The following is a 27,994-nucleotide window of genomic DNA, read 5'->3' as shown; positions in this document are numbered from 1 at the left end:
CAGAACATAGCACGGTGCTTCCATACATTCTAATCAGTTAATGAATACCATAACTCTTTCTATCGAGTATTTACACTGAAGTTTCTCCCTGAGTACCACATGATATTATCCTTGGTTAAAGGTTATGGGTTTTTGGGCCAAAGAAATATTAAATTAACTAAAGTCTAGATATCTTGGAAGAGAGAAAAAACATCAACGGAGTAGCAAACTGGGCCTCATTTTTCGGTTGCTTAGAGCAGCAGCTAATCCTGATTCCAAAGTGCAGCAGGGTGGAACTGGGTCATATTCTGCCCGCTCTGCAGTTACCACACACACAGTCACACGTGGGACGGCTTTATCGGGGATGATGCCTGTTCCAGGGGCTGAGCAACCGGAAGCACTTGAGAGCAAGGGAAGAGAAATGAGAAGCACTGTGGCCTCAGAAGGAACTGGGTTCTAAACCCGACTCCTCCACTCATCTGCCGTGTGGCCTTGGACAAGTCACTTAACCTCTCTGTCCATCAGTTAATTCAGCTTTAAAATGGCGATTAAAATCGCAAGCCTGATGTGGGACAGGGACTGCGCCCGAACTGATTCGTTTGTATCTACCCCAGTGCTTAGTACAGTGCTCGGCACTTCAGTACTATCAAAAAAAAGGAAAATCCACCAGATACAGTCCTTCCTTTAAGCTGCTCCTCTTCTACCTCTTATTGTCTCAGTAGAACGACCATGTTCCAATATGGGTAACTGTGGAAAACTGCCTGTCCTAAGAATGGTACAACATATACTTCAAGCAAAGCAGTGTCGGTGTAATTACGTGCTGGAATTTTTCAGTCACATATTACTAAGTGCAGTCACAAAACACGAGCACAAGCCCAAAACAGCTCCGCTATACCGACACTGCTTCTTGGCAAAAGAGAACACTTTTGCTTATTTTTATGTAGTGGTGGAGGTGGGCAAAAGGTAAGGGTTCTGCTGCAGAAACATGCAGTGGACACGTTTCTCCACAGCCACTACTCACTTGGAAAATGGTGGCCGGAAGCACTGTGGGCAGGGCAGGAACAATCTCAAAGAGAGCGGCAGCAGGAATGAGATCCTATGGGTTGGTGCTAAAGAAAAAAAAAAAAGGTTATAGAAAGGGGATCAGAACAGAGAGATGGGCTGCAGAACATGTGCCGGGGGATGAGCCCTCGGTGTGGAGAAATCTCTGGAGGCTTACAAGAATGGGGACAGATACATAGAGAATGACACAATGGACTCCTTCCTTGGTGAATTTGCTGGAGCAGAATTTTTATGGGCTCAACTGAAAATAACATTTACCTTACAAATCATTCAAGTGCAATCATACATGTTTACTCTGACACACATATATCCATCACAGAGCTATGAGGGTAAGGAGAAATCTGATTGTATTCACTATTTTTTCCCAAAGAACACACAAATTGATTTCCCCTTTGACAAAGCAATACGGCTTGTTAATTTTGCCCAACCAAATTCAGTGATTCCTTTTTTTTTTTTTTTTTGTAATCTACTGCCTTGCTTTTCACTAGAAACTGAGCTAAATTGAGTAGATGACACACCACCAGCCAATCTCAGGCAGCTCAGTATACTGCACATCCTGGATTATCGCCAATAAAACCAGAAAATCAGAAGCCCATCTGTCACTTGAAATGTTTTATTTTCTCCCCAATTACTATTTCCTCTACTTTCAATATTGAGGTATTGAAAATTAACCAGAAAATTTCTTAAAGCAAAAGAAACGATCACTGAATTGTTTTGTTGTTCTAAGAATTTTTTTATTTTAATTTGCACAAAAAGGTAGAAATAACATTTGTGATATATTGCATTTTAATATTCTGAGTAGTCCAACAATCTGTAAGGTGCTTTTGAAAATCCAGAATGGGGCATTCTCTGTCCAGGGGCTACTTTCCTTATGGCATTTGTTAAGCAGTTTCTATGTTTTAAACTCAGTTCTAAGCGCTGGTGTTAATTAGGTGGGGCACGGTCCCTGTCCCACATGGGGCTCACTGTCTAATTAGGTAGGAGGTAGAACAAGAGAGCTGAGGTACAGAGAAGTTAAGTGACTTACCCAAGGTCACACAGCAAGCAATTGGCAGAGTTGGGACTGGAACCCAGGTCCCCTGACTCCCAAGCCCTTGCTCTTTCCACTAGGCCATGCAGCTTCTCCATCCTTCTGCATTATAATCAATTATGGTCTTAAGTCGGGAAAACCACTTATCTAATCATGTAATAAGAATGTTTAACTCTTCCAGTTTTTAGCTCAAAGAAACTAATCCTTTGTTACTCATAGTATCAATAAAAGCAGTGGTCTGCTTTCTAGCAATTAGTACTTACATTGTCATACTCATTTCAGTACTTATATTCCCCTTCTAGACTCTAAATTGCCTGTGGGATGCTAACACGTCTACCAACTTGGGTACATTGTATTCTCCCAAGAAACTGAGCACATAGTAAGTGCTCAATAAATTGAATTGATTGGTATTGAGCAGGGAACTGGATTTAAATTATGCCCTATTTAGAGTCTTGACACCTCTTTTAATTGATGTAGGAGAATGGATTGGGGAAGTATTCGTTTAGAATGAGGGGATTTTTCCAGCCTTTGAACTTGGGTGGGATATCAAGAGAGCCCCAACCATACAACTCTTTTCTATAACCCTTATTACTAGTAGTAGTTTTGCTTTTCTATAGAAACACACTAGAAGGAGTCTCTGTTAATGGGTGAAGTGGGAAATGTCATAGACACTCAACAAATATTATTATTTCCTGAACAACTTGGGTCTTTCTGCCTTAGCCAGAAGTTTTTTCCTTATACTTTTTTTCATGGTATCTGTTAAGCACTTACTATATGCAAGGCACTATACTAAACACTGGAGTAGATACCAGCTGATCGGGCTGGACACAGTCCATGTCCCACATGGGGCTCACGGTCTTAATCCCCATTTAACAGATGAGGGAAGTGAGCCAGCAGACAAATGTCGGAGCCAGAATTAGAACCCAAGTCCTTCTATCTCCCAGGCCTGTATTCTATCCATTAGGCCTCACTGCTCTTCGAACCAGAAGTATTCATTCTGCTCTATGAATCCTTTTCCTATTCACATTGGGGTGGAAGAACAGCTGCTTGTAATGAATCCTCTGAGATTAAATCACTGCTTCTTCTCCCCTTTAGGCCACATAATTCCAGTTCCTTTAGCATTTACTCACTGGTCCTTTTAATCATCTGGTGGGTCTCTTCTGAATCCTTTCCAAGTTCTCCATGATCCTCTCAAGTTGTGAAACACAGAATTGGATGCGGCATTCCGCAAAGGATTAGATTTGTCAAGTTCATGAGCAACTGGTTCCTGTGATATCAGATTCAGTACAAGTCTTCTCCACTTTATCTATCCTCGCTTTTCACTAAGTCTATTTGGTACATAATAGAATCCTTAAAACTTAGAAAATAATATTCACTTCGATCGTATTTATTGAGCGCTTACTGTGTGCAGAGCACTTTACTAAGCACTTGGAAAGTATAATTCAGCAATAAAGAGAGACAATCCCTACTCACACTGGATTTACAGACTAGAGGCGGGGGAGACAGACATCAAAACAAGTAAACAGACATCAGTATAAATACAATTACAGATATATACATATATACATAAGTGCTCTGGGGCTGGGGGTGGGGAGAGCAAAGGGTGTAAGTCGAGGTGACGTGGGAGGGAGGCGGAGATGAGGAAAAGGCAAAGACTGGGGAGGCCTCTTGGAGGAGGTGCACTTTCAGTAGGGTTTTGAAGGGGGGAAAAGTGATTGTTTGGAGGATTTGAGGAGGTAGGATGTGGGCCAGGGGTCGACAGTGGAACAGTTGAGATCAAGGCACAGTTAGAAGGTTAGCACCAGAGGAGCAGAGTGTACGGGCTGGGATGGAGAAGAAGACAAGGGAGGTGCGGTAAGAAGGGGCAAGGTGATAGAGAGCCTTAAAGCCAACACTGAAGAGCTTTTGTTTGATATGGAGGTTGATAGGCAACCACTGGATATTTTTGAGGAAGGGTGTAACGTGTCCTGAACATTTCTGTAGAAAGATAATCCGGGCAACAGAGTGAAGTATGGTTGATACAGATCCAGAAAGAGTTGGAATTTTTCAAATTAGGAAAGTTGCACACTTTCAAGAAAAAAGAATCCTTGGGGTACTTGGATAATTCAAAATTGGACTGCGTAGAGCGTTTGACTGTATGGACAATCCTGCAACTGCAGAGATCCAGAGAGGATAATAACGTTAGGAGGAGGAATTGTGTTTTGCTAAGTTTAGAAACAATCCAAACCTCATGGGTTCTGTGTTTCAAACCAAACTCAAACTGCTTATTTGAGTTTGTTTACTTTGGGGCAGACATGGCTTCCTGTTCTAAGGGGAAAAGAGACTTTAAATACTCTAAAATAGTCTCAAAAGACTTCTTGGACACTGACTTACTCTTACAAAAGAGCATTTTGATGAGTTCAGCATTAGAGAATCATAAACATAAGGATCAAATTTCCCATCAGGCAACATGGATTTCAAAAGTTTTCACAAAACTCAAAACATCTGACCATGGCTTAAGGGTATTTCAGACCTAAGTATGGGATGCTTGAGGCATCTTTAATATTATCCTTTCTATTCCTAGTTTCTTGGTTAAAATACACCTTTCATTTTAAAATTAGTTGACTTCTACTTGACATCGACCTTGGCCTTCAGCACTTTCCATACCACTGAGAAACTTTTTCAGTCAAATCAGAAAATACATATCCAGCAGTGGCTAAGGTATCGTCGATCTGTCTAGACCACTTGTAGCAGCGAGTCAGGTGTGAGTCAACCAGGGGTAAAGGTGGTAAAGGTGAGTTAAGATGTGAATTCAGAAGATGGCAGACAATAACAATAATAATAATTAATAATAATAGCATGCACTAAGCTCATATAAGATTGTTGAACTGGGCACTATCTTTTCCCCCCACACTGACTCACAATCTGTTCTAGCCCAACTATACCCATTAGGAAAATAGGGTCCAGAGAAGTTTGTGATCTGCCCAATGTCACACAGTACATCAGTGGCAGAACTGGAGAAGAACTTGGCTCTCAACGCCCATCTCATGCTCTTTCTAGTAGACCACTCTGTTTCGGGACTGTCATTTTTAGAAGGTAATTTTCCACCATCCTAATAAAACCTCTCCTATGGAATTAATCCGTCAATCATATTTATTGAGCATTTACTGCGCACAGAGTACTGTACCAAGCCCATGAAGAAAAGAGTGTCCAGAGAAGTTCATGACCTGCCCAATGTCACACGGTATATCAGTGGCAGAACCGGAGGAGAACTTGGCTCTCAACTCCCAATCCCATGCTCTTTCCAGTAGACCACTCTGTTTTGGGAGTGTCATTTTTAGAAGATAATTTTCCACCATCCTAATAAAACCTCTCCTATGGAATCAATCCGTCCATCATATTTATTGAGCATTTACTGTGCACAGAGTACTGTACCAAGCAGTTGAGAGAGTACGATATAATAAATAATACAGCAGATATCCCCTGCCTCTTACAGTCTAGAGGGGGAGACAGACTTTCATATAAATCAATACATTTACAGATATGTACATAAGTGCTGTGGGGCTGGGAGGAGGGAACGAATAAAAGGAGTGTGAGTCAGGGTGACTCAGAAGGGAATGGAAAAAAAGGAAAAGAGAGCTTAGTCACTGAAGGCCTCTTGGAGGAGATTTACCTTCAATAAGGCTTTGGGTGGGGTGAGGCGAGAGTAATTGTCTGTCATTTATGAAGGAAGGCATTCCAGTCCAGATGTAGGAGGTGGGCGAGAGATCAGCGGTGAGACATACAAGATTGAGCAACAGCGATTGGTATTACAGGAGCGAAGAGTGCGAACTTGGTTGTAGTTGGAAGAATAGTGAGGTGAAGTAGGAGGGAGCAAGGTGACTGAGTGCTTTGAAGCTGATGGTAAGGAGGATCTGATGCGGAGGTGGATGGGCAAACGGTGGAGATTCTTGAGAAGAGAAGAAACACAGCCTGAACCATTTTGTCGAAAAATGATCTGGGCAGCAGAGTGAAGTATGGACTGGAGTGGGGGAGAGACTGGAGACAGGGAGGTCAGCAAGGAGGCTGACATCCAGGCAGGAGAGTGAGGATGATTTAGCACAACTCATCAGGAATCCTGGAAAAACAATTCAGCTGTTCCTAAGGATTTCTTGTTAGGGACCCAGATCTGGTACCAGTACTTGCCAGGCCGAAAAGACCATTAAAAATATGAATGAAATGGTGAGAGATTTATTCTATCCTCTGAAGGCCTCAGACAGGTGAGAGCTCTTTATTAGAGATGAATGGATGGTAATCAGTGGAAAGGATGAATCAAGGTATTTTACACAAATGCATATTTTTAAGGGAAAAAATGTTCATAAATGGAATATATTGGACTTTTAGGTCCAGCAAAAATAAACTACCTTAAAGAAGACTGTAAGCCCGTCAATGGGCAGGGATTGTCTCTGTTGCTGAACTGTACATTTCAAGGGCTTAGTACGGTGCTCTGCACATAGTAAGTGCTTAATAAATACTATTGAATGAATAACTGAGGAGAAAAATAAGAGCAGGAAAGAACAGGAGAAGCATAAGGATTTTGCCACTAGGTAGTTTTAATGTCCCAGAGGAGGAGAGGAACAGGTAATCATTGTGCTTAAGAACAAAGGAACAGGCAGTGAATTCTGGATACAATCCCCAACTTTTAGAAATAACTCTTTTAGGGAAAACTTTTAGGAGAGCACTTGGCAAAGACAAACTTGACAGAAAAGCAAGTGAAGGAAGGGCTAAGCGAAATTAGAGTAGAGATTGGGTAGAGGTATAGGAACAATTAAAAAAAATTAGATTACAATGTTTTAACCTGCCTCCTCACCCCCCTTCACCTTCCATCAACTTAGTCCTGATTCCCTATTATGACTTGTGCATTATGGACTCCCTCTCAAAGTGAAAGTTGCCATCTTCAATTTGGTCCTCTTCACTAATCTCACTTCCCTTGTCTCTATCATTCTTGCATGATCAAGCTCCATTTCTGGATCAGTCCAGCATTCCACTACCTCTGCACCTGTGTGGCTACATGATGCTGGCGGAAATCCAGGCACCCGTCCTGTTTTGATGTTATAAATTCACTCTGTATATGACAAACTCAGCTCTCCCAAGGCAACTCTTCTATTCCTCTCTGATTACCTGCCATGCCAATTTTTCTGAACTTTTAACTCCCTCTTGAAGTCATTCTCCATCCTACTCCCAAAAATGTGGTCAACTACTTTCTTGGTAAAATTGAAGCCATCAGGTGTGAACTCCCTAAATTCCTCTCATATCCTCCTTACCATACCACAACACCCTCTCCTCATCCTTCTGCTTCCTTGCTGGCTCTTAAGAGGAGGCCTTTAGGCTGCTCTCTGAATCTCCTTACTCTCTCTGCACCCTCTCATCTCCTAGAGAAGCAGCGTGGCTCAGTGGAAAGAGCAAGGGCTTGTGAGACAGAGGTCATGGGTTCGAATCCCCGCTCTGCCGTTTGTCAGCTGTGCGACTATGGGCAAATCACTTAACTTCCCTGTGCCTCAGTTACCTCATCTGTAAAATGGGGATTAAGACTGTGAGCCTCATGTGGGACAGCCTGATTACCCTGTATCTACCCCAGCACTTAGAACAGTGCTCTGCACATAGTAAGCGCTTAGCAAATACCAACATTATTATTATTATTATTAAAAGTACTGACTCTTTCTTTTCCCCTCTTATTTCTGTCTTCAGTTTCTGACTCTCTGATGATTCCTTCCCTCCTGCCTTTAAACATGCACAAGCTTCTTACATATGACAATGCTTTGCCTCAATCCCACAGCCTATTATTACTCATTTACCAGGTTCCCACAAGATGCTCTCCATTTTATTAAATGCTTGGAGAGTACAAAGCAAAAAAGCATGTATATGGGGGGCTTACACTCTAACAGGGGCGATAAGGAGTTTTAAGGCTGTTGGGATGGAAGGGGATATCAGGTAAAGAGGTCAGAGGACTGAAAGTAAAAGAAGAATCTGTTCAAATTGGAAATTTCAGGACTAGATAATGTAAAAAAAAAAAATCAGGACTCATTTTTGAGGGGACAAGATAGTGTAAAAAAAAATGGAGTAAAACTAGAAGAGGGCTCAAAGTGGATAAAGCTGTGGGGTATGAGAGAAATTTACCTCTTGTCAAGAGAGTGTTACCATCAGTTTTAATTCCCAATGTTCTCATAGGTCAAGTAAGTTCACTCATGCATTCAATCGTATGTATTGAGTGCTTACTTCAAGCAGAGCACTGTGTTAAGTGGAAAGTATAATTCAGCAATAGAGACAATCCCTGCCCACCGTGGGTTTATAGTCTAGAACGGGGGGAAACAGACATCAAAACTAGTTAACAGGCATCAGTAGCATCAAAATAAATGAATAGAATTATATTATGTACACATCAAAACAAGTAAACAGGTATTAATATAAATAAATGGAATCACAGATATGTACATATATACACAAGTGCTGTGAGGCGGGAAGGGGGTGGGGGGTAGAACAAAGGGACCGAGGTGGGGCGATGGGCAGAGGGATCTGAGAAAAAGCGGGGCTTAGCCTGGGAAATCCTCTTGGAGGAGGTGAGCCTTCAGTAGGACTTTGAAGTGTGAAGTAAGGTAGTGTGAGTGTTTGGTATGAACGGTGCCCAAGACTAGCTTCTCACAGCTGTTTCAGCCTTTTTTTTAATGCCCTGTGGGGACATGGGATTGACATTAGGAAATGAGAAATAATTTTTGGGGTGTGAAGGATGGGGTGTTGGAAATGATCAACCCAGATGTCTTTTATGGTTTGATTTCACGCATCTTAACTATTAGAAAGCAGCGGTGGAAAGAGCGGGAGGCTGGGGGAGAGTTTTAAAGGATAGTTCTGCCCTTGGAAGTGCAAGAATAAAGGAGTAGAAGGCCTCCTCTGTATGGGCAGGGGGTGGAGGAGTTTAGAATTGGGCGTCATTTCTGGGAGAGCTGAGTTTGGGGGCTATAACTAGGGGAGCAGAGTTTGAAAAATGGTGGACAGGCTTTTCTTTTTTTTTTAATGGTATTGGTTAAGTACTATGTGCCAATAAATTTACTAAGTACTGGGGAACAAACAAGATGACTGGGTTGGACACAGTCCCTGTGCCAGAAGGGACTCACACTCTTGATCCCCATTTTACAGATGAGGTAACTGAGGCACAAAGAAGTTAAGTAGTGACATCCCCAGGGTCACAAAGCAGACAAGTGATAGAGCCAGGATTAGAGCCAAGGTTATTTGGACTCCCAGGCCTATGTTCTATCCACTAGGCCATGCCGTTTCTCCTGCAGAAAAGGAGAAGGAGGACAGAAGGGAGTTGAGGCAGTGAGGGTCCAGAAGTTTTGAAAAACATGAAATGACGACTGACCTTGTGGTTTAGGAAAAGACTGACTTCTATATAGCAAAGGTTTAAGGAAATAGTGGATAGATCCAGTGAGAAGATGCACAGAAGAGGAAAACAAATAAACTTTAAAATATTTAAATGTTAAATCCTGACAATGGTAATGCTGTTCGTGCTCGGAAAGGTAAGAGTGAAAATATGCAGGTTCTGGACTCTGGCAGTCAGTGATATTTATTGAGTGCTTACTGGGTGCAGAGCACAGTACTATGTGCTTGGGAAAGTACAACAAAATATTGTTGATAGACACAAACCCTGCCCACAGTTACAGACTAGAGAAGTAGATAATGTGGAAGTAAATTCTGGATAGGGAAATGACTGAGAATAAGGATATATACATTGGGGTTATGGGAGTGGGGGGAGAGTTAAGGGGCTACTGGGTGCAGATCCAAACAGCTTAGTGGAAAAATCACGGGCTTGGGAGTCGTGATTTCTAATTCCAGCTCCACCACTTATCAGCTGTGTGACTTTGGACAAGTCACTTCACTTCTCTGTGCATCAGTCACCCAATCTGTAAAATGGAGATTAAGACTGTGAGTCCCACATGGGACAATCTGATTGTTTTTTTATCTACCCCAGTGCTTGAAACAGTGTTTGGTGCACAGTAAGCACTTAACAAATAACATCATTATTCATTATTATTATTGTGGACAATGCAGAAGGGAGGGGAATAGGGGAAGTGAGGGATGGGGAGAGTGGTATTCTGTTGGATATGAAGGGGAAGGAAGTCCAGGTCAGAGGGAGGATGTGGGAAAGGGGTCATTGGTGGGAGAGATAAGATGGAGGTACAGTGAATAAGTTGGCATTAGAGGAGAAAAATATCCTGGCCGAGTTGCAGTAGGAGGTCAGTGAGATCTGTGACTCAGTTACCTCATCTATAAAATGGGGATTGAGACTGTAAGCACCACAGGGGACAACCTGATTACCTTGTTTATACCCCAGTGCTTAGAACAGTGCTTGGCACATAGTAAGTGCTTAACAAATACCCTCATTATTATTATTATTATTATTATTAAGGAGAGGGAGAGTTGACTGTCTTAAAGCCAATCGTAAAGAATTTCTGTTTGACTATTTTAAGTCACAAAATGTGAATTTTACAGTAAAGATAATTTCATAAAATGGTAGAAGGGTAGAATAATCTCTGAAAATGACAATAATGATGGTAACAGTGTTACCATCAAAAACTATGGTGATTTTCCACAAAGGATTTCTCACTCTCTTCCTTCCCAAACCTGTTCTGGCTGGGATATCATAATGAAGGAGATAACATCATCATAATCATCATCAGTATTTATGAACATACACTGGAAAGGAACCTTGATCTAGCTATGGAAACTTTCAAGGAAAAAAATGTCCTGTTCTCAAACAGTGTACAATTTAATGCCATGTAGAAATTGAATGTAAAATGCTAGTGAAACTCTTCTCTGTTTCCTTGAATCAGAAAATAAAAGAGGAGTCTTCAATATTTCTATTGTTCTACTGCTTTTTGATATTAAGACACAAGAAAAGTAACCAGTGCCTTACATTCCAAGTTATGGAATTAAATTGGCTTCACCTTTGCCATGAAGGCTAATTTTTTTATTCTTGAAATTCTTGAAGTTTCTTCTTTAGTATTTTGAATTCACAAGCCGAATCAATCATTCAATACTATTTATTGAGTGCTTACTATATGCAGAGCACTTACTAAGCGCTTGGGAGGGTACAATACGATCCAATTAGCAGATGTGTTCCCTGCCCATAATGAACTTACAGTCTAGAGGGAGCTTCTTAACGTAAACGAGAATGCATAAAGCCAAGAATCTAAAAATAATTGCTTTGGAATACATATCATAAACAGTGGGATCCTTGTTCTTGAATGTTATTTTGATGATTTGCCTTGAATGTATAATACTGTAAGTACTTATTATTTTGAAAATGTACTGGCAATTTAGTATTATCAATATGCCAACACAGTTCTAAACTACCTGCTTCCATTCATTGGCAAAACTAAGTACACCCACTAATTCTGCACTTGCAAGTTTACTGCCTCTACAATATACAAAATCTGAAAAGTTTCCTCTCTCCAAGGTTCACCGGGGCCTTTAAACTAGGTGCTAATATTTGCTCTTTGAGTTTTATGCAACATAGCATACTTCAGGGCTCAAAGATTGTAGATTCGTCTCCTTATTATCATCTATATTGAAAATGGCATGCAGATGAACCAGAAGGTGAAGAAAGGAAATTATTTTGATTGCAAAAATGTTTTTGAACTACATGTTGTATTTCCTGGCAGAACGACAGACAATTTTAAAGGCTTCATGGACCGTTGCTTTCTATGAATATTAAACATTTATTTGGCAATTACGGTATTCCAACGTTGTTTATCAAAGATTTGTATTTTGATTTGCTTATTTTTCATCTGCTGCATAGCATCTGCTTAGCCTTCAACTTAGTTCATCTGGCAATTCATTTTTGTAGCCCATTTGTATAATAAAGTAACTAATGCACCATAGCATTCTATTCAGGCTATTGTGGAAGACACTCTACATCAAGGAAACCCAAGAAAATTTGGTTTAACGGATGCTGGCAGTGAAAAAGGTCAAGGAAATATTGGGCATCATTAGAGAGGGTACAGACCATCGAACAAAAGGGACTGTTTTGCCACTTTGTGAAACCACTGTACGTCAATCCCTGCAATTTTACTGGAAGATCTAGTTGCCATTAACTAGGTAGGACATGATAAACTGCAGAAGGTACAGACAGGAGCCCCAAACCCAAGAACAACAGATTAGCTTCCACAAAAAATAGATTGAAACGACTTGGTCTCTCAGACTAAATTGAAGTCAAGGCGCATTATTGGAGTTTACAAAATCCTGCAAGGTGTGGCCAGGGTGAAAAGAGAGTTATTATCATGAGAAGCAGCGTGGCTCAGTGGAAAGAGCCCAGGCTTGGGAGTCAGAGGTCATGGGTTCTAATCTCAGCTCCACCACTTGTCAGCAGTGTGATTTTGGGCAAGTCACTTAACTTTGTGCCTCAGTGACCTCATCTGTAAAATGGAGATTAAAACTGTGAGCCCCACGTGGGACAACCTGATCACCTTGTATCAACTCCAGCAGTTAGAACAGTGCTTGGCACATAGCAAGCACTTAAATACCATCATTATTATTATTCCCCATATTTCATAATGCCAGAACCGGAGAACACTCAACGAACCTTGAAGGAAATAGGTTCAAAAATAACAAAAGGGTAACTTCCTTTATATAGGAGGTCAAAAATCCAAATATGTAAACTAAGACTCAGGTAAATCTTTGGATGAGAGATGGTTTATTATGGTTTATTAGAGGAAAGGTAAGGAATGTTGGCTGGTACTTTCTTAACTCCATCTCTCTCTCTCTCTGTGGGGTGATTCTTGGGGGTCTTAGCCAAGCAGTTACTGTGTTAGCACCTCTGCCAAAGGGATATGGTTTGTGTTTTGGTGGGAGTGGAGCAGGTCACCCCATAGAAGCCACTTTCCTCCCTAATTCAGCCTGGCCAGGGCAGGATCAGGGGTTCAACCTGGAAAATGTGGGTTCAATACCTGGTCTGCCATCCTTTAAACTGGGAACTTCAGGTGGGACGGGGACTGTGTCTGGCCTGATGATCTTACCCCTACTCCAGTGGACGGAGAGCTATGAGGACCCACCAGGCCGTTTTCCACTCTGGGATGGGAAGACTTGTTGTTGCGCTTCTCCTGTGCAGTCCCTGGTGCTTTTCTAGGTGGGTAAAGTCCGATTATGCTCCTTGGCTAAGTCCTTGGTCCTCTTCTAGCAGCCGTAACAAGTACCATAAAAAAATGATGCTGCCTCTCTACTAATGGAGAAACGCAATTTGAGTAATTGTCCCATCGTCCCAGGATTAATATGTGGTAGGGGAGCTTTGGTACATGAGTGAGGAAGAGGGAAGATTTCATTCCAACCTGGGACTTTCTTTGAAGGTCTTGAGAAGAAAGAAGGAGCACTGTGGTGCTAGTATTAGATTAAAAACCTCCCCTCTCCCCTCCTCCTAGCCCAAACCCCCTTCCAAGGATTCAGCATTGCCCATCCCTGGAAAGCTTTCTGTGGCCCTTCCCTTCCCTAGAATTACATGGGCTGTAGAAGAGATTTTCACTTTTCATTCACAGGGAAACCTCAGGGCTGATGCTTGAGCTAATGAGCTATTCTTCCATCCCAGGCATAACTCACTTCTCGGGGGAAGGCTTGTGCATCACTGTGGTGCAGGGGAGGACATGTATCATGTATTCCACGTCCTTTCCTCTGGAATGGCATGCACGGGAGAGCTGAGACTGAGTGCATATGTATACTTCTCTCTCTCTCTCTCTGTACATGTGTGTTTGTAGGTGGGGGGGCGGGCGGTGCGCATGTGTGAGAGAAAGAGAGGAATCTTGGGGTATTAGTTATACAGGACATGTAGGTGTCTGTGGTGCAGGTAGAGTCAGGATACAGGCATTCCCCTACTTCTGGCTTTTTACTAATAAAAATGACGGTATTTAAGTGCTTACTATGTGCCAGGCACTGTACTAAGCACAGGAGGTGATACAAACTGAGTTGGACACAGTCCCTGTCCCCCCGTGGGGCTCACAGTCTCAATCCCCATTTTACAGAGGAGGTAAATGAGGCCCAGAGAAGTGCAAGTGACTCACCCAAGGTTACAAGGCAAACGGGTGGCAGAGTCTGGATTAGAACCCTACTGCTTTCCAAACAGCTAGGTCGACTTAGTTCTTCCAGGGTTTGGACCGAGTCTATTAACACAGGTCCATTCCCAGCGGCCAGTACAGTGTCTAACTCTGTATTACTGGGACTGAGAGTAAGATCAAAAATCAAACCATCGTGTGTTGATCAACTTGCTCTGTTACTCTAAGTTGGCTGACGACGGAGGCTACTGCAAGGAAAGCCCCTAATATTCTCCCTCCCTCCCTGAAGGTTGCTCTGTGCCCTAAAGCTCCCTTACAGGTTGGCCGGAATCAATCGATCAGTGGTATCTGAGCACTCACTGTGTGCAGAGCACTGCTCTAGGAACTTGGGAGAGTACAACTCAGTAGATGCAGTGTGGCCTAGTGGAAAGACCATAGGTCTGGGAGTCAGAGGACCTAGTTTCTAATACTGTCTCAGCTGATTGTCTGCTGGGTGACCCTGGACGATTCACTTAACTTACCAGAGAAGCAGCGTGGCTCAGTGGAAAGAGTCCAGGCTTGGGAGTCGGAGGTCATGGGCCCAAATCCCCGCTCTGCCACTTGTCAGCTGTGTGACTGTGGGCAAGTCACTTCAGTTCTCCTTCATCCGTAAAATGGGGATTAAGACTGTGAGCTTCACGTGGGACAACCTGATGACCTTGGATCTACCCCGGCGGTTAGAACAGTGCTCTGCACATAGTAAGCGCTTAACAGATACCAACATTATTATTATCTGTGCTTCAGCTTCCTCTTCTGTAAATCGAGGATTAAATACCTGTTCTCCCTCCGAATGAGACTGTGAACGCTATGTGGAACCGGGGCCATGCCCATCCTGATTAACTTGAATCTACCCCAGCATTCAGAACCATGCTTGACACACAGTAAGCAGTTCAATACCATAATTATAATTATTATTATTGGAATTGGTAGACATGTTCTTTGCCCCCAAAGAGTTTACAATCTAGTGGAGGGAGCCACTATGAGCTTGGCTAAAGTATCTCTGTGTCTCAGATTTAAGAGTTATTTTCCTATTTCCCCCCTCCCCCCTTCATGGGGAAAGGAAGAGTGGTGGAACCCGGAAAGTTAAAGGTTCTAATCCCAGTTCCACCACTTGTCTGCTGTGTGACCTGGGGCAAGTCACGTCATTTTTCTGTGTCTCAGTTACCTCATCTGTAAAATGGGGATTGAGACTGTGAGCCCACATAGGATAAGGACTAAATCCAACCCAATTTGCTTGTACCCACCTCAGTGCTTAGTATAGTGCCTGGCACATAGTAAGCATTCAGCGTGGCTCAGTGGAAAGAGCACGGGCTTTGGAGTCAGAGGTCATGGGTTCGAATCCCAGCTCTGCCACTTGTCAGCTGTGTGACTGTGGGCAAGTCACTTCACTCCTCTGTGCCTCAGTTACCTCATCTGTAAAATGGGGATTAACTGTGAGCCTCATGTGGGACAACCTCATTACCCTGTATCTACCGCAGTGCTTAGAACAGTGCTCTGCACATAGTAAGGGCTTAAATACCAACGTTATTATTATTTAAATACCACAATTATTATTATCATCATTATCATTAAATGAAGATTGGCTAATGCAATTTAACTGTTAACTTGCTTTCTCCTGAATTCCGTTCTATTCCATTGGCTCCTCCTCCAGTCTTTTTCCCTCTTCTCCAATATCACCATATAGCAAGAGCAACAAGTTGGAAAAAAGCATCAGAAACTAACGAGGGGGCAGCTGTGTGACTTTGGGCAAGTCTCAACTTTTCTGTGCCTCAGTTACCTCACCTGGAAAATGGGGATTAAGACCGTGAGCCTCACGTGGGACAACCTGATTACTCTGTATCTACCCCAGCGCTTAGAACAGTGCTTGGCACATGGTAAGCACTTAAATACTAACATTATTATTATTAAAAATGATCAAATGGAGGCCTGAAGAGTCCTGCCCAAATACAGCTTGTCTATTCATCAGCTGGCTTTCTGAACAACTCCCTTCTCCTTCCCTTATTAGGTGCTGTTCATTTACAATAGCCATAAATTATGGCAAAGCATTAATCTCTTTAGTGTTTATGTCTAACAATAAAGATACATCTTTGTTTTGTATAAATGTCTTCATGCGGTCTACCCCATGTACTGTGTGGCTTTTTTAAGCAATCCATTACTTTTATCTGTGTTGGTCTCATATGAGATCTTTGGCTCAATGCTTATCTTGTTCCAGAGAGCCGGTTTACACATAGAACTCTCTTTGAAGTGTTTGGGTGATCTGGGCTGTATCAGATTCCTGGGGGCCACAGCAAGATGAGGAATGAGGTCTGTTATTGACAGGACCTCCCACCCACCCAGAGAATGCAACTAACCCGCTATTTTTACTTTATTTTTTTAGTATTTTGGGATAGTCGGCGACCTCACGGCTGCAGTTCTTTCTGAACTCTAAAAACACGGGCAAAAAATGATCAAGATGCAACATTGCTCCTATTTATACAGTTTAAATTATTTCTTTATGTTGTCTGTCTTCCCCTATAAGCTGTAAGCTCACTGTGGGGAGGAAATGAGTCCACCAACTGCTTAATACAGTGCTCTGCACACGGTGAATCATTATAAATCAATAATGATGGTATTTGTTAAACATTTACTATATGCCAGGCACTGTACTAAGCACTGGGGTAGATACAAGCAAATCGGGTTGGACACGGTCCCGGTCCCACAACGGGCTCGGTCTCAATCTCCATTTTACAGATGAGCTAACTGAGGCATAGAGAAGTGAAGTGATTTGTCCAAGATCAAACAGCAGACAAGTGGCAGAGCCAGGATTAGAACCCATGACCTTCTACTCCCAGGCCCAAGCTCTATCCACCACGCCGTGATGCTTATAATGATGGAAAGACTGAAATGGACCTACCTGCGGGACGGGACCGTGACTAATTTCCACCTATATATTCTCGCCCAAATCCTTGGCACAGTGCTCTGCAATGTCATTGATCGATCGATTAGAGATACTCTAATTATTAAATGGTCTCCGCAAATTTTAAATTGCAAGATGACTGACAGTAACTCATACTGTTGTGTAAATCACTTTTTCACTTTTCTCCCTCCTACTTAACCTGTGAGACTTATTTGAGAAAGAGACTGTGTCCAACCTTACTGATTAGTGCTTGACACATAATAAGCACTTAGAGAATCCGCGAGACCTAGTGGATAGAGCACGGTCCTGGGAGTCAGAAGGACTCAGGGAGTCAGAGGCAGTGTGGCTCAGTGGAAAGAGCACGGGCTTTGGAGTCAGGGTCCTGAGTTCAAATCCCAGCTCTGCCACTTGTCAGCTGTGTGACTGTGGGCGAGTCACTTAACTTCTCTGTGCCTCAGTTACCTCATCTGTAAAATGGGGATTAAGACTGTGAGCCCCACGTGGGACAACCTGATTCCCCTGTGTCTCCCCCAGTGCTTAGAACAGTGCTCTGCACATAGTAAGCGCTTAACAAATACCAACATTATTATTATTAAGGACCTGGGTTCTAATCCCAGCTCTGCCACTTGTCTGCTGTGTGACCTTGGGCAAGTCAATTCACTTCTCTGTGCCTCAATTACCTCATCTGTAAAAAGGGGATTAAATCTGTGAGCCTCACGTGGGACAACCTGATTACCTTGTATCTACCCCAGTGCTTAGAACAGTGCTCTGCACATAGTGAGCGCTTAAAAAAAAACAACATTATTATATGCCAGACACTGTATTAAGCTCTGGGGTAGGTACAAAGTAATGGGGTTGGACACAGTCCATGTCCCACATGGGGCTCACAGCATCACCCCATTTTCCAGATAAGGTAACTGAGGCACTGAGAAGTTAAGTGACTTGCCCACAGTCACACAGCTGACAAGCGGCAGAGCCGGCATTCGAACCCATGACCTCTGACTCCCAAGCCCGGGCTCTTTCCACTGAGCCACGCTGCTTCTCTAGTAAGAGCTTAACAAATGCCATAGAAGTATAATAATAATAACGATCACAGTAATCAGTGAAAGGCATTTCTAGTGTACCTTTTGTGTGCAGCGCACTGTACTAAGCACTTAGGAAAGTACCTTACAACAGAGTTGGCAGTTATAATCTCTTCCCTCAACGAATTGACTAACTACAAGGGGAGACAGACATTAAAATAAATTAGGGCTGGGGGAAATAGAGTATGAGGATATTTAGGTCAAAAGCTCACTGTTACCATATCACCTTTGGCTTTATTTAAACAAACCCAAACACAACTTACTGATAACATATAGAAACACACAAGTATTCCTTCAACCCCTTCCCTTGATATTCCTCTAGGTACAGATTTCCTTCTACACCGACACACTAGCTATGCTCAACGCATCAAGACTGAAGACTACTCCTTTCATTTCCCACAAGAGTAGAACAGAGCGGTTTTAGGAAATTCCCTCTTGCTATTTTTTTCCCCCTTTGGTGTAAAATCACACTCCTTTCCACACCCATTTTCCAATTGGGGAAAAAGAAACTGTTTTCACACTAAAATTTGGCAAACCACATCCTTACAGAAATTGCAAATCTGTTTTCCTGCATGAACATTTCCCATTTTCTCAGAAACAAGACTTACTCTTATGGTCAAAAGCAGATGAACTCGTAAGTAGCATTTCCTATCTCTGTAGGGAAAAGAGTTTCAAGGGGGCAGAATTCACAATTTGTTGAAGACAGGGGCTATGATTGGGTTTCTATAGTCTACCCTGGGATGACTTGGCCCTTGTGTGGCTTTCTCAGTCCTTACCATGATTTCTTCCTCTCTCTGCCCTGGATACTGCATTTCCTCATTTGGGTCTCACTAAATTCTGGCGTTCTAAGCCAAAGACCTGGGCAGAGCCCTGGCTGAACCCTGGAATCTGAGACGGCCAAGGAAGAACACAGTGTGGAGGGGGAGGACCAGCTCAAGACAGGATCAAAGATGTCATAAAATAGGCACTTAAAGCGTTGTGTGCCAGGTGGATGCTCAATTGCGAGTTTTTGTCATGGTATTTGCTAATAATAATAATGTTCGTATTTGTTAAGCGCTATGTGCAGAGCACTGTTCTAAGCGCTGGGGTAGATACAAGGTAATCAGGTTGCCCCACGTGAGGCTCACAGTCTTCATCCCTATTTTACAGACGAGGTAACTGAGGCACCGAGAAGTGAAGTGACTTGCCCACAGTCACACAGCTGACAAGTGGCAGAGCCTGGATTCGAACCCATGACTTCTGACTCCCAAGCCCGGGCTCTTTCCACTGAGCCACGCTGCTTCTTGCCAGACAATCTAAGCGGTGGGGTAGACACAAAGTAATCAGGTTGGACACAATCCACATCCCTCATGGGGCTCAAAGTCTTAATCCCCATTTAACATCTGAGGTAACAGAGACAGAGAAGTTAAGTAATTTGCCCGAGGTCACTCAACAGACAGGTGGTGGAGCCAGAATTAGAACCCAAGGCCTTCTGGTTCCCAGGCCCATGCTCTATCCACTGGCCCCACTGCTTCCTTGAGTTCTGAGCCTTTTTCTTTTAGAACCCTGGTGAGGTGCCTGGAAACAGAGGCAAGAATCCTGACCTGGATCCATAAGGCATGGGAAGCCAACGCAGTGCTTCTCGGAGGGGCGTTGCAAGCTCAAAGGGAAATGTATTGAGAACAACCTGCTGTTCCAGAGAATGAGGTCCCTTCTGTCAAGCCAATCCAGGTCGAGAGGAAGAAGCAGTTTCAGAGACATGAATCATTCATAATCAAATCTGATGAGGAAAAGGCAGAGAGTCTGCGTTCTGAGGCTTAAATGAGATATTTTACTTATAGGCATTTTTCAATCTTTTAGGGATAGTTTCATAGAACTGCACTCCTATATTCCCTTCCTCTGTTTCCTCAAAATCTTCAGTAGTTATTGATTCAACATCTAAAAGCTCTTTTTTGATGTGGGTAGCCATGGAAAGAGGACTTGAGTTCTAATCCCAGCTCCACCACTTGAATGCTATGTGACCTTGGGCAACTCATTCAACTTCTCAATGGAAAGAGGACCTGAGTTCTAATCCCAGCTCCACCACTTGAATGCTATGTGACCTTGGGCAACTCATTTAACTTCTCAATGGAAAGAGGACCTGAGTTCTAATCCCAGCTCCACCAGCTCCTACCTCACTTCATCCGAGTTGGAAAATTAATCTGACAAGACTTCACCACTTCTAGCAGGACAGGGCAGTCCATCACTTTGCCTGATGTGAACATTATGTCTACCTTAGATGCATCCTATTACGCTCATCTCACTTGATTCTGGTTTTGCAAGGAAGCTGCCTTCACTCAAAATCCTCCACTTTGCAACTCTCCAATCTGGAGATAGGCTTGTAAGGAACTGTAAAACATCTTGCAGTTTTCATAGCTGCCTTTTCAAAGAAAGGTATTAAGTATTTTTTCACCGGCTCTGTTCTCTCTACTGTGAGCAGTGAAAGGATATGACATTTAAAGTTGTTTCTATTTTCAGGTGTTAGGACACGAAGGATCTATATCAAACAGTCACGGAAGCAGACACATGGGGATTCAGTTACAAGCGATTCAACCTTGGCATTGACATTTCCCTTAAAAGCGTGGTTACAAATTCTAGGACACTTTAAACTCCATGTCAAGACGCCCAACAATTAAAAAAAAAAAAATCACCAAGGATGTCTACTTTCTCTGTCCTCCTGCAGCCTGGCCTGGATCAGCATTGGTGAAGTAGGATCCTGGGGGTTGGGAGGGTCCTCTGGTCCCCTCCCTTTTGGAAGGGAAAGTGGGAAACCGAGGAAGGGAGAGAATTAGCCAAAGGGAAAGGAAGCAGACCCCGGTTAGAAGAAGCTGAGGAGGGTGAAGAATGAGGCCGAAGGAGAGGGAAATCAGTCAATCGTATCGATTGAGGGCTTACTGTGTGCAGAGCACCGTTCTAAGTGCTTGGAAGGCTATGACCTAACAGAGGTGGAAGACACGTTCCCTATCCAAAATATAGTAATAATGGCATTTGTTATGCACTTATTATGTGCCAAGCATCGGAGTGGGGTAGATACAAGATAGTCAGGATAATCCCTATCCTACATGGGGCTCACAGTCTAGATAGGAGGGAGAACAGATATTGAATTCCCATTGTACAGATGAGGAAACTAAAGAGAGAGGAGTGAAAGATGAAAAAGAAGGAAAGTGAGGAAAAGAAGGGGACATATTTAAATAATGAAAGCAGAGGCAGTGGAAAAAAAAAAGGCATGAGTATGATTCAAATTGGTTCCTAAACTTTTTTTTATTAGACTTCAACCTGTCACTTTTACATCACTCTCTTTCAGCCTGTAACAACCAAACCAGGTTTGGTTCTCCTCACCACTGGCTTTAAAGCACTCAATCACCTTGTTCCCTCCTACCGTACCTGGCTTTTCTCCTACTACAACCCAGCCCTCACACTTTCCTCTTCTAATGCCAGCCTACTCACTGTACCTCGATCTCTTCTATCTTGCCGCCAACCTTTTGCCCACAACCTGCGTCTGGCCTGGAACGCTCTCCCTTCTCTTATCTGACAATTACCCTTCCCTCTCCTTCAAAGCCTTACTGAAGGCACATCTCCTCCAAGAGGGCTTCCCGGACTAAGCTTTCCTTTCCTCTTTTCCCACTCCCTTACGTGTTGCCCTGACTTGCTCCCTTTATTCACCACTCCTTCAGCCCCACAACACTTATGTATATATCCACAATTTATTCAGATTAATGTCTGTCTCCCCCTCTAGACCGATAATAGTCACATTTAATAGTGGGCAGAGAATGTGTCTGTTTACTGTTTCATTGTACTCTCCCAAGTGTTTAGTACAGTGCTCTGCACACAGGAAGCACTCAATAAATGCGATTGACTGACAGTCAAGCAGCGGGAGTGTAACGAGGGGAGGGAAGGCTGAGAGCAGCTGCCTTTAGCACTGCCTGGATAGAGAGCTTAGAATTGCCACCTGGAGCTGCGGATACTCAGCTGTTTTTGCTTTGGTTTCATAAAGTAGGGGTGAAGTTCAGGTAACACGCCTTGGACATTAAAAGATCTCGTTACGTCAAAACTCATCTTTGTCGATGATATTTATTAAGAGTTTATGTCCAGAAAACTGAACTAAGCACATAGGAGAGGACAATTCAACAGAGTTGGCAGGCGCGTTCCCTGCCGGCAATGAGCTTACTGTCTAGAAGGGGAGACAGACATTAATATAATTGAAAATATATAATGTATAGATCTGAACATAAGTGAGAAGCAGCACGGTCTAATGGGAAGAGAATGGGCCCTGGAGTCACAAGGACTTGGGTTTTAATCCCAGCTCCACCACTTGTCTGCTGTGTGGCCTTGGGCAAGTCACATCACTTACCTCATCAGTAAAATTGGGATTAAGACGGTGAGTCCCATGTGGGACCTGCGCTGTGTCCAACCTGATGATCTTGTATCTACCCCAGTGCTTAGAACAGTGCCTAGCACCTAGTAAGCACTTTATAAATGCAATTTTTTAAAAAAGGGTGCTGTGGGGTTGAGGGTGGAGCGAATATTAAATGCCCAAAGTCATAGATCCCAGAACATGGATGACGCAGAAGGGGGAGGGAACCAGGAAAGAGGGCTTAATCGGGGAATGTCTCTTGGAGGAGATGTGACCTTAATAAAGCTTTGAAGGTGGGGAGAGTGGTGGTCTAGCAAATATGGGGGGAGAGAGAGGAGTTCCAGACCAGAGGGAGGATGTGGGAAAAGGGACGACGATGAGACAGATGAGATCGGGCCACAGTGAATAAACCCGCAATAGAGGGGGGAAGTATGTGGGCCGGGCTATAGTAAGAGATGAGGTGAGGTAGGATGGGGCAGGCTCTTTGAGTGCTTTAATGCCAGTGGTAAGGAATTTCTGCTTGATGCACAGACATTTAAAGGGCTGTAAAAACTGAGTTTGACCATTCCTAGGAAGAATAATCTCGTATGACATTTTGGTACTTCCTATTTTCTCGTTTTCCAAATGCAGAAAATTTCAAAAGAACTTCTGTGATGTACTGGGTAGCAGAGTGAAAAAGAAGGCCCAGTAATCACTTGGAGTCGGCGCAAGATTTGGGATTGGTTTCACGTCCTTTTAATCTTCACAAGAGTCTGCATAGCAACTTGGATATAGTAATCTTGAAAAGTTTAAGAAAGAAAACCAGGCCATTTTCATGCTGAAGGTTATTATCTACTTATAAAAGCCACTAGCTTCAGTGCTCGGTTTTTGGAACTCTCAAAACTCCAAAGCCATAAAACTTGTATTACTGAGGTTTAAAAATCAAAGCAACAAAATTGCTGAGGCTGAAATCTTAACTGCTATGTTTCAACTCTGATTTACTTTTCAATCAGAAACTCTAATGGATCTTTAACAATAAGGCAGGGAACCGAGCTGCTGAATAACTCAGGGGGGTGCAGTCAGAATGAAAGAAAGCATTGTTAATTGCTTTATACCCGGGACTTATAACACACTAGTCTTCTGGCAATGATGCCGGACAGGTTATGATGCTACATACACTTCAGTCCCTCAGTTGCCTGGCAAGTTTCAATTAGGTTATAGGTTTGTTATTGTAATAGTACCTTTCTCAAAATGTTGTGTAACTTTTTCCTTTTATTTTATGTTCTGAGTTGTTTACCACTGCAAATGATGCCTATGGAATCCAATTCAAAGAAAGTACAAAGGCATTCTCTGAGGGCCTTTACTTCTGCAGATGTGGACACCAGATAAAGGGTGAATTACTACTGATCAGTTACACTTAAATATAACAGTTCCACATTCCTCCCTTACCTTGAAGTGGATGATCCATGCTCTTAACCTTGTAATTCTATCTCATTGCATGAACTCCATATCCCTAATAGTTTGCTAACAAGTTTTGAAAAAGTAACTCATAAAGAGTATCACATTTAGGATTACAGATATTTTGGGGTGCCATTTTTTTTTTAACAAAGATTAGATACTGTGAAATGTCTGCATGTCCTTATTCACTGACATGAAATTTAGCAAATTTTCATTATTGGTTTCCTGAGAATTTCTTTTTATAACTCCCTGATTGATGATGACGAGAGAAGATGTGGCCCAGTGACAAGGGAAAGTGATGAAAAACACACTTGATAATCTTTAATTCAGGCCAACTGATCTCAGGTGGAAGGAGGTCCTTCCCCACAGGAAATGGGAAATGTCAGTGGCCCCCTTGACTAATAATAATGGTGGAACGTATACTAAGTGCTGGGGGAGAGACAAGATAATAATAATAATAATAATAATAATAATGTTGGTATTTGTTAAGCGCTTACTATGTGCAGAGCACTTTTCTAAGCACTGGGGTAGATACAGGGTGATCAGGTCGTCCCACGTGAGGCTCACAGTTAATCCCCATTTTACAGATGAGGTAACTGAGGCACAGAGAAGTGAAGTGACTTGCCCACAGTCACACAGCTGACAAGTGGCAGAGCCGGGATTCGAACTCATGACCTCTGACTCCGAAGCCCAGGCCCTTTCCACTGAGCCACGCTGCCTCCCCAAGCTGGGCGCAGTCTGGTAATTCACCAAGCATCCTAATTTCTGATGCACTAGTTCCCCAGGACCAGGTAACAGGGGGACCAAAAATAGGGAAGACCCCTTTTTTCTTATGTCCGTTTTATATTTGACCAGCATGTCCTGACCCTGACTTAGAAAGCCCATATCTCTTCACCAAAACACCCATCAAGGAAGGAAATCATAAACCAGATGGCTTGGCAGAGGCATCTTGACCAAGGAATTATGCTTCCTTCCTTCCTTCCAAGACTCAGAGAAGCAAACAGTGAAAGCGACAGATAGAGAGAGACTCGTTCTTTTCTATGAAGATCTTCACTTTTACCTTTAAGGGAACCGATTTAAGTTTTAAAAGGTCAAAATTATTGATGATTCCATTTCTTTGTCAACATCACAAAACTGCCCATGATAACTGCACCCAAAAGCCATTACAAAGAATAATCCAAATTGTCCTAAGGCCATGAGGAGATATGACTGTGCTCTTCAAGGTTTTTTTTAAGTTACTTTTCAATAATCTATTTGGGTCTTAAGTAAAACACAGATTGCCATAGAGTTAAGACATGGATTGCTTCTGAAAGAAATGTTCAGAACATTGTACAATATTTATTGGTTTGCAAATGAATATTCTATAGCTTTGGTTTTCATCTGCTATTTATATAAAGTTGAAATCATATCTCTAATCTCCCCAGTTATATCCCTCCAAGTGCAATTCTAACACTTTAGTGCCACTTATGCACTCGAAAACTCACCTCTCCCTTACCTACTTCTTGCTATCTGAAAGTTGTTTTAGTTTCTGTGTCCTCCTCTAGATTTTAAGCATCTTGAGGATGGGGACTACATCTATTAACTGTCTTCCTCTCCCAAATACTTCTTAGTACAGTGCTCTACACACAGTAGATGCTTACTAATAATTTCATTGTGGATTAAAATTCCAGAGATTCCTGAAAATTATAATTTCCTGGCAAACACCCGCTACTGCCTGTTTTATCCTTGTTCGTCCTCTTTTTCCCTCTATTTGAAATCAAAATGTCTGCCTGTGTCATCCATTAGATTTTAAATCCCCCAGTCAATCATATTTATGTACTAAGAGTTTGGGAAAATTCAGTATAATAGAGTTGGTTCCATGCTCTCGGTGAGCTTAAAGTCTAGAAGATGAGTTTAGGAATTCTGACCTGCTCCTGATATATTGTCCGAAGCTCACTGCGGGCAGAGACTGTGTCTCTCAATTCTATTATATTGTATACTATGTCAAGTGCTTTGTACAGTGTTCTGCACACAGTAAGTGCTCAATAACTATGATTAAATGACCTCTATCCCCCTTCCAAATCTGACAGATCACTGCTCTCCCAATTTTGAAAGCCCTTCTTAAATCACATACCTTCCAGGAGGCCTTTACTAATTAATTTCATTCATTCTCTCAATTGTATTTATTGAGCACTTACTGTGTACAAGCTCTGGGCGTATAATACAACAACAAACAAATACATTCCCTGCACACAGTATGCTCACAGTCTAGAGGGAGAGATAGATATCAATATACATAAATAAATAAATTACAGATAGATATAGATATATATATATATATATACACATACATATATATGCATAAACGTGCCGTGAGGATGGAAGGTAGGATGAATGAAAGGAGCAAGACAGGGCGATTCAGAAGAGAGTGGGAGAAGACGAGAGGAGGGCTTAGTCAGGAAAAGCTTCTTGGAGGAAAAGTGCCTTCAATAAGACTTTTAGGTGGGGGAAAGCAATTTTCTGTATGACATGAGGAGGGAGGGCGTTCCAGGCCAGAGGTAGGACGTGGGCGAGAGGTCGGTGGTGAGATTGTCAAGATCGTGGTACAGTGAGAAGGTTAGCATGCGAAGAATGAAGTGTGTGGGCTGGAGAGTAGCGAGGTGAGGTAGGAGGGGGCAAGTTGATCCTTGTAACTGCTTGTTTAGTACTTTCATGCCACTTAAACTTTTAAATACTAACAATCTCCTGTAAATTTGTAAATATCTTATTTGTGCTACTATTTAGTCACTAACTTATGTATATATCTTCTTTTACTTATTTCTCCAACTAAAATTTAAATTTACTTTAGGGTCTGTCTTTCTTGTTTAATTGTAATCTCCTTGAAGGATTACAGTTTTCACTCAAGTACACAGTATAGCCTTGGGCACCGAGTAGCTCTTCATAAATATAACTGACTGATTGAATTCAGAGAAACAGCCAAACCACGCTACTGCAATTCTGTCTTGTCTTTCCAACAACATACCAATTGCGACACGATGGCATTTTAAGCATCCCATGCAGCAGATACATATCATTCATAGCAATGCGCTTAAACATACTGAGTAATCAATTGTCTGCACATTTGTGAGGCCAATTGTAGGTGTTCTAATCTGCTGATACAATTCAAAAGGATTTCATTCAGAAGATATCTTATTCCCATCAATGCCTAAGTAATTTTTTTTCTATTGCTCACCTGGATCTTAATAACCTCCACGTTTCTCACTTATATTATGAATCAATAAAATTAAGGGTAGTTTCGAGAAAGGCATAGTAAGAACAGGGCTAAAATTAAAAATGGAATGCTTGACAAATATAAGTATGAGTTAGGCAGTTCAGTAAAGACCGACCGAGCACCCCATTACCGCAGAAATGCCTCACTGAAAACTTATGAAGATGCATTCCCAGAAGGGTAAGAAATAAAATGAATTTGAAGACCAGGGCAAGTAAGTTTAGGAGGATGTCTACTTTTCTCCATGATTCATGTTAAGGATAACGCAGGCACACCCAACTAAACAGCCTGCAGCCTCTTCTCTCGCCAATCATTTCACTCACTCTGTGGCCCAAATCATTTTTTTGAAAAAAAAACCCAAAAAACAAAAGACACCAAAACTCTATATACAACTCCACTTTCCTCTAAAACCTCTATATCAAAAAGAAACTCCTCCTCATCAGCTCTAAAGCCCTCTTTCAGCTCTCTTCCCCCTACCTAGCCTGACTTCTATGCCACTGCATCCAAACCCACACACTTCACTTCTCCAACACCAGACTACTAACTGAGCCTCCATTTCATCCCAACCCTTGCTCAAGCCCTTCCTCCTGCCTAGAATTCTCCCTGTTTCAAATCCTCAGACAAATACTCTCATCTTCAAAACCCTAATAAAATAATAATAATTCTGGTATTTGTTAAGCACTTACTATGTGTAGAGCACTGTTCTAAGTGCTGGGGTAGATACAGGGTCATCAGGTTGTCCCATGTGAGGCTCACAGTTAATCCCCATTTTACAGATGAGGTAATTGAGGCACAGAGAA

The 27,994-nt window shown here is 42.4% G+C and overlaps 1 long non-coding RNA gene across 3 annotated transcripts in view; it reads right to left on the bottom strand.

Moving 5' to 3' along the window:
* Positions 1-27,994, bottom strand: part of LOC114816729 — a 264,412-nt gene that overhangs the window by 142,214 nt on the left and 94,204 nt on the right. For all 3 annotated transcript variants that reach the window (XR_003764539.2, XR_003764540.2, XR_003764541.2), the window contains exon 2: positions 1,001-1,088. This is a non-coding gene — a long non-coding RNA (uncharacterized LOC114816729). The remainder of the gene's footprint in view (positions 1-1,000; positions 1,089-27,994) is intronic.

The sequence above is a fragment of the Ornithorhynchus anatinus genome, chromosome 14 (genome assembly GCF_004115215.2).
Source record: "Ornithorhynchus anatinus isolate Pmale09 chromosome 14, mOrnAna1.pri.v4, whole genome shotgun sequence".
In the NCBI taxonomy this organism is placed as follows: Eukaryota; Metazoa; Chordata; class Mammalia; order Monotremata; family Ornithorhynchidae; genus Ornithorhynchus; species Ornithorhynchus anatinus.
Note: the sequence above shows the minus strand (reverse complement) of the source record. Positions and strands in the feature narration are given on the sequence as shown.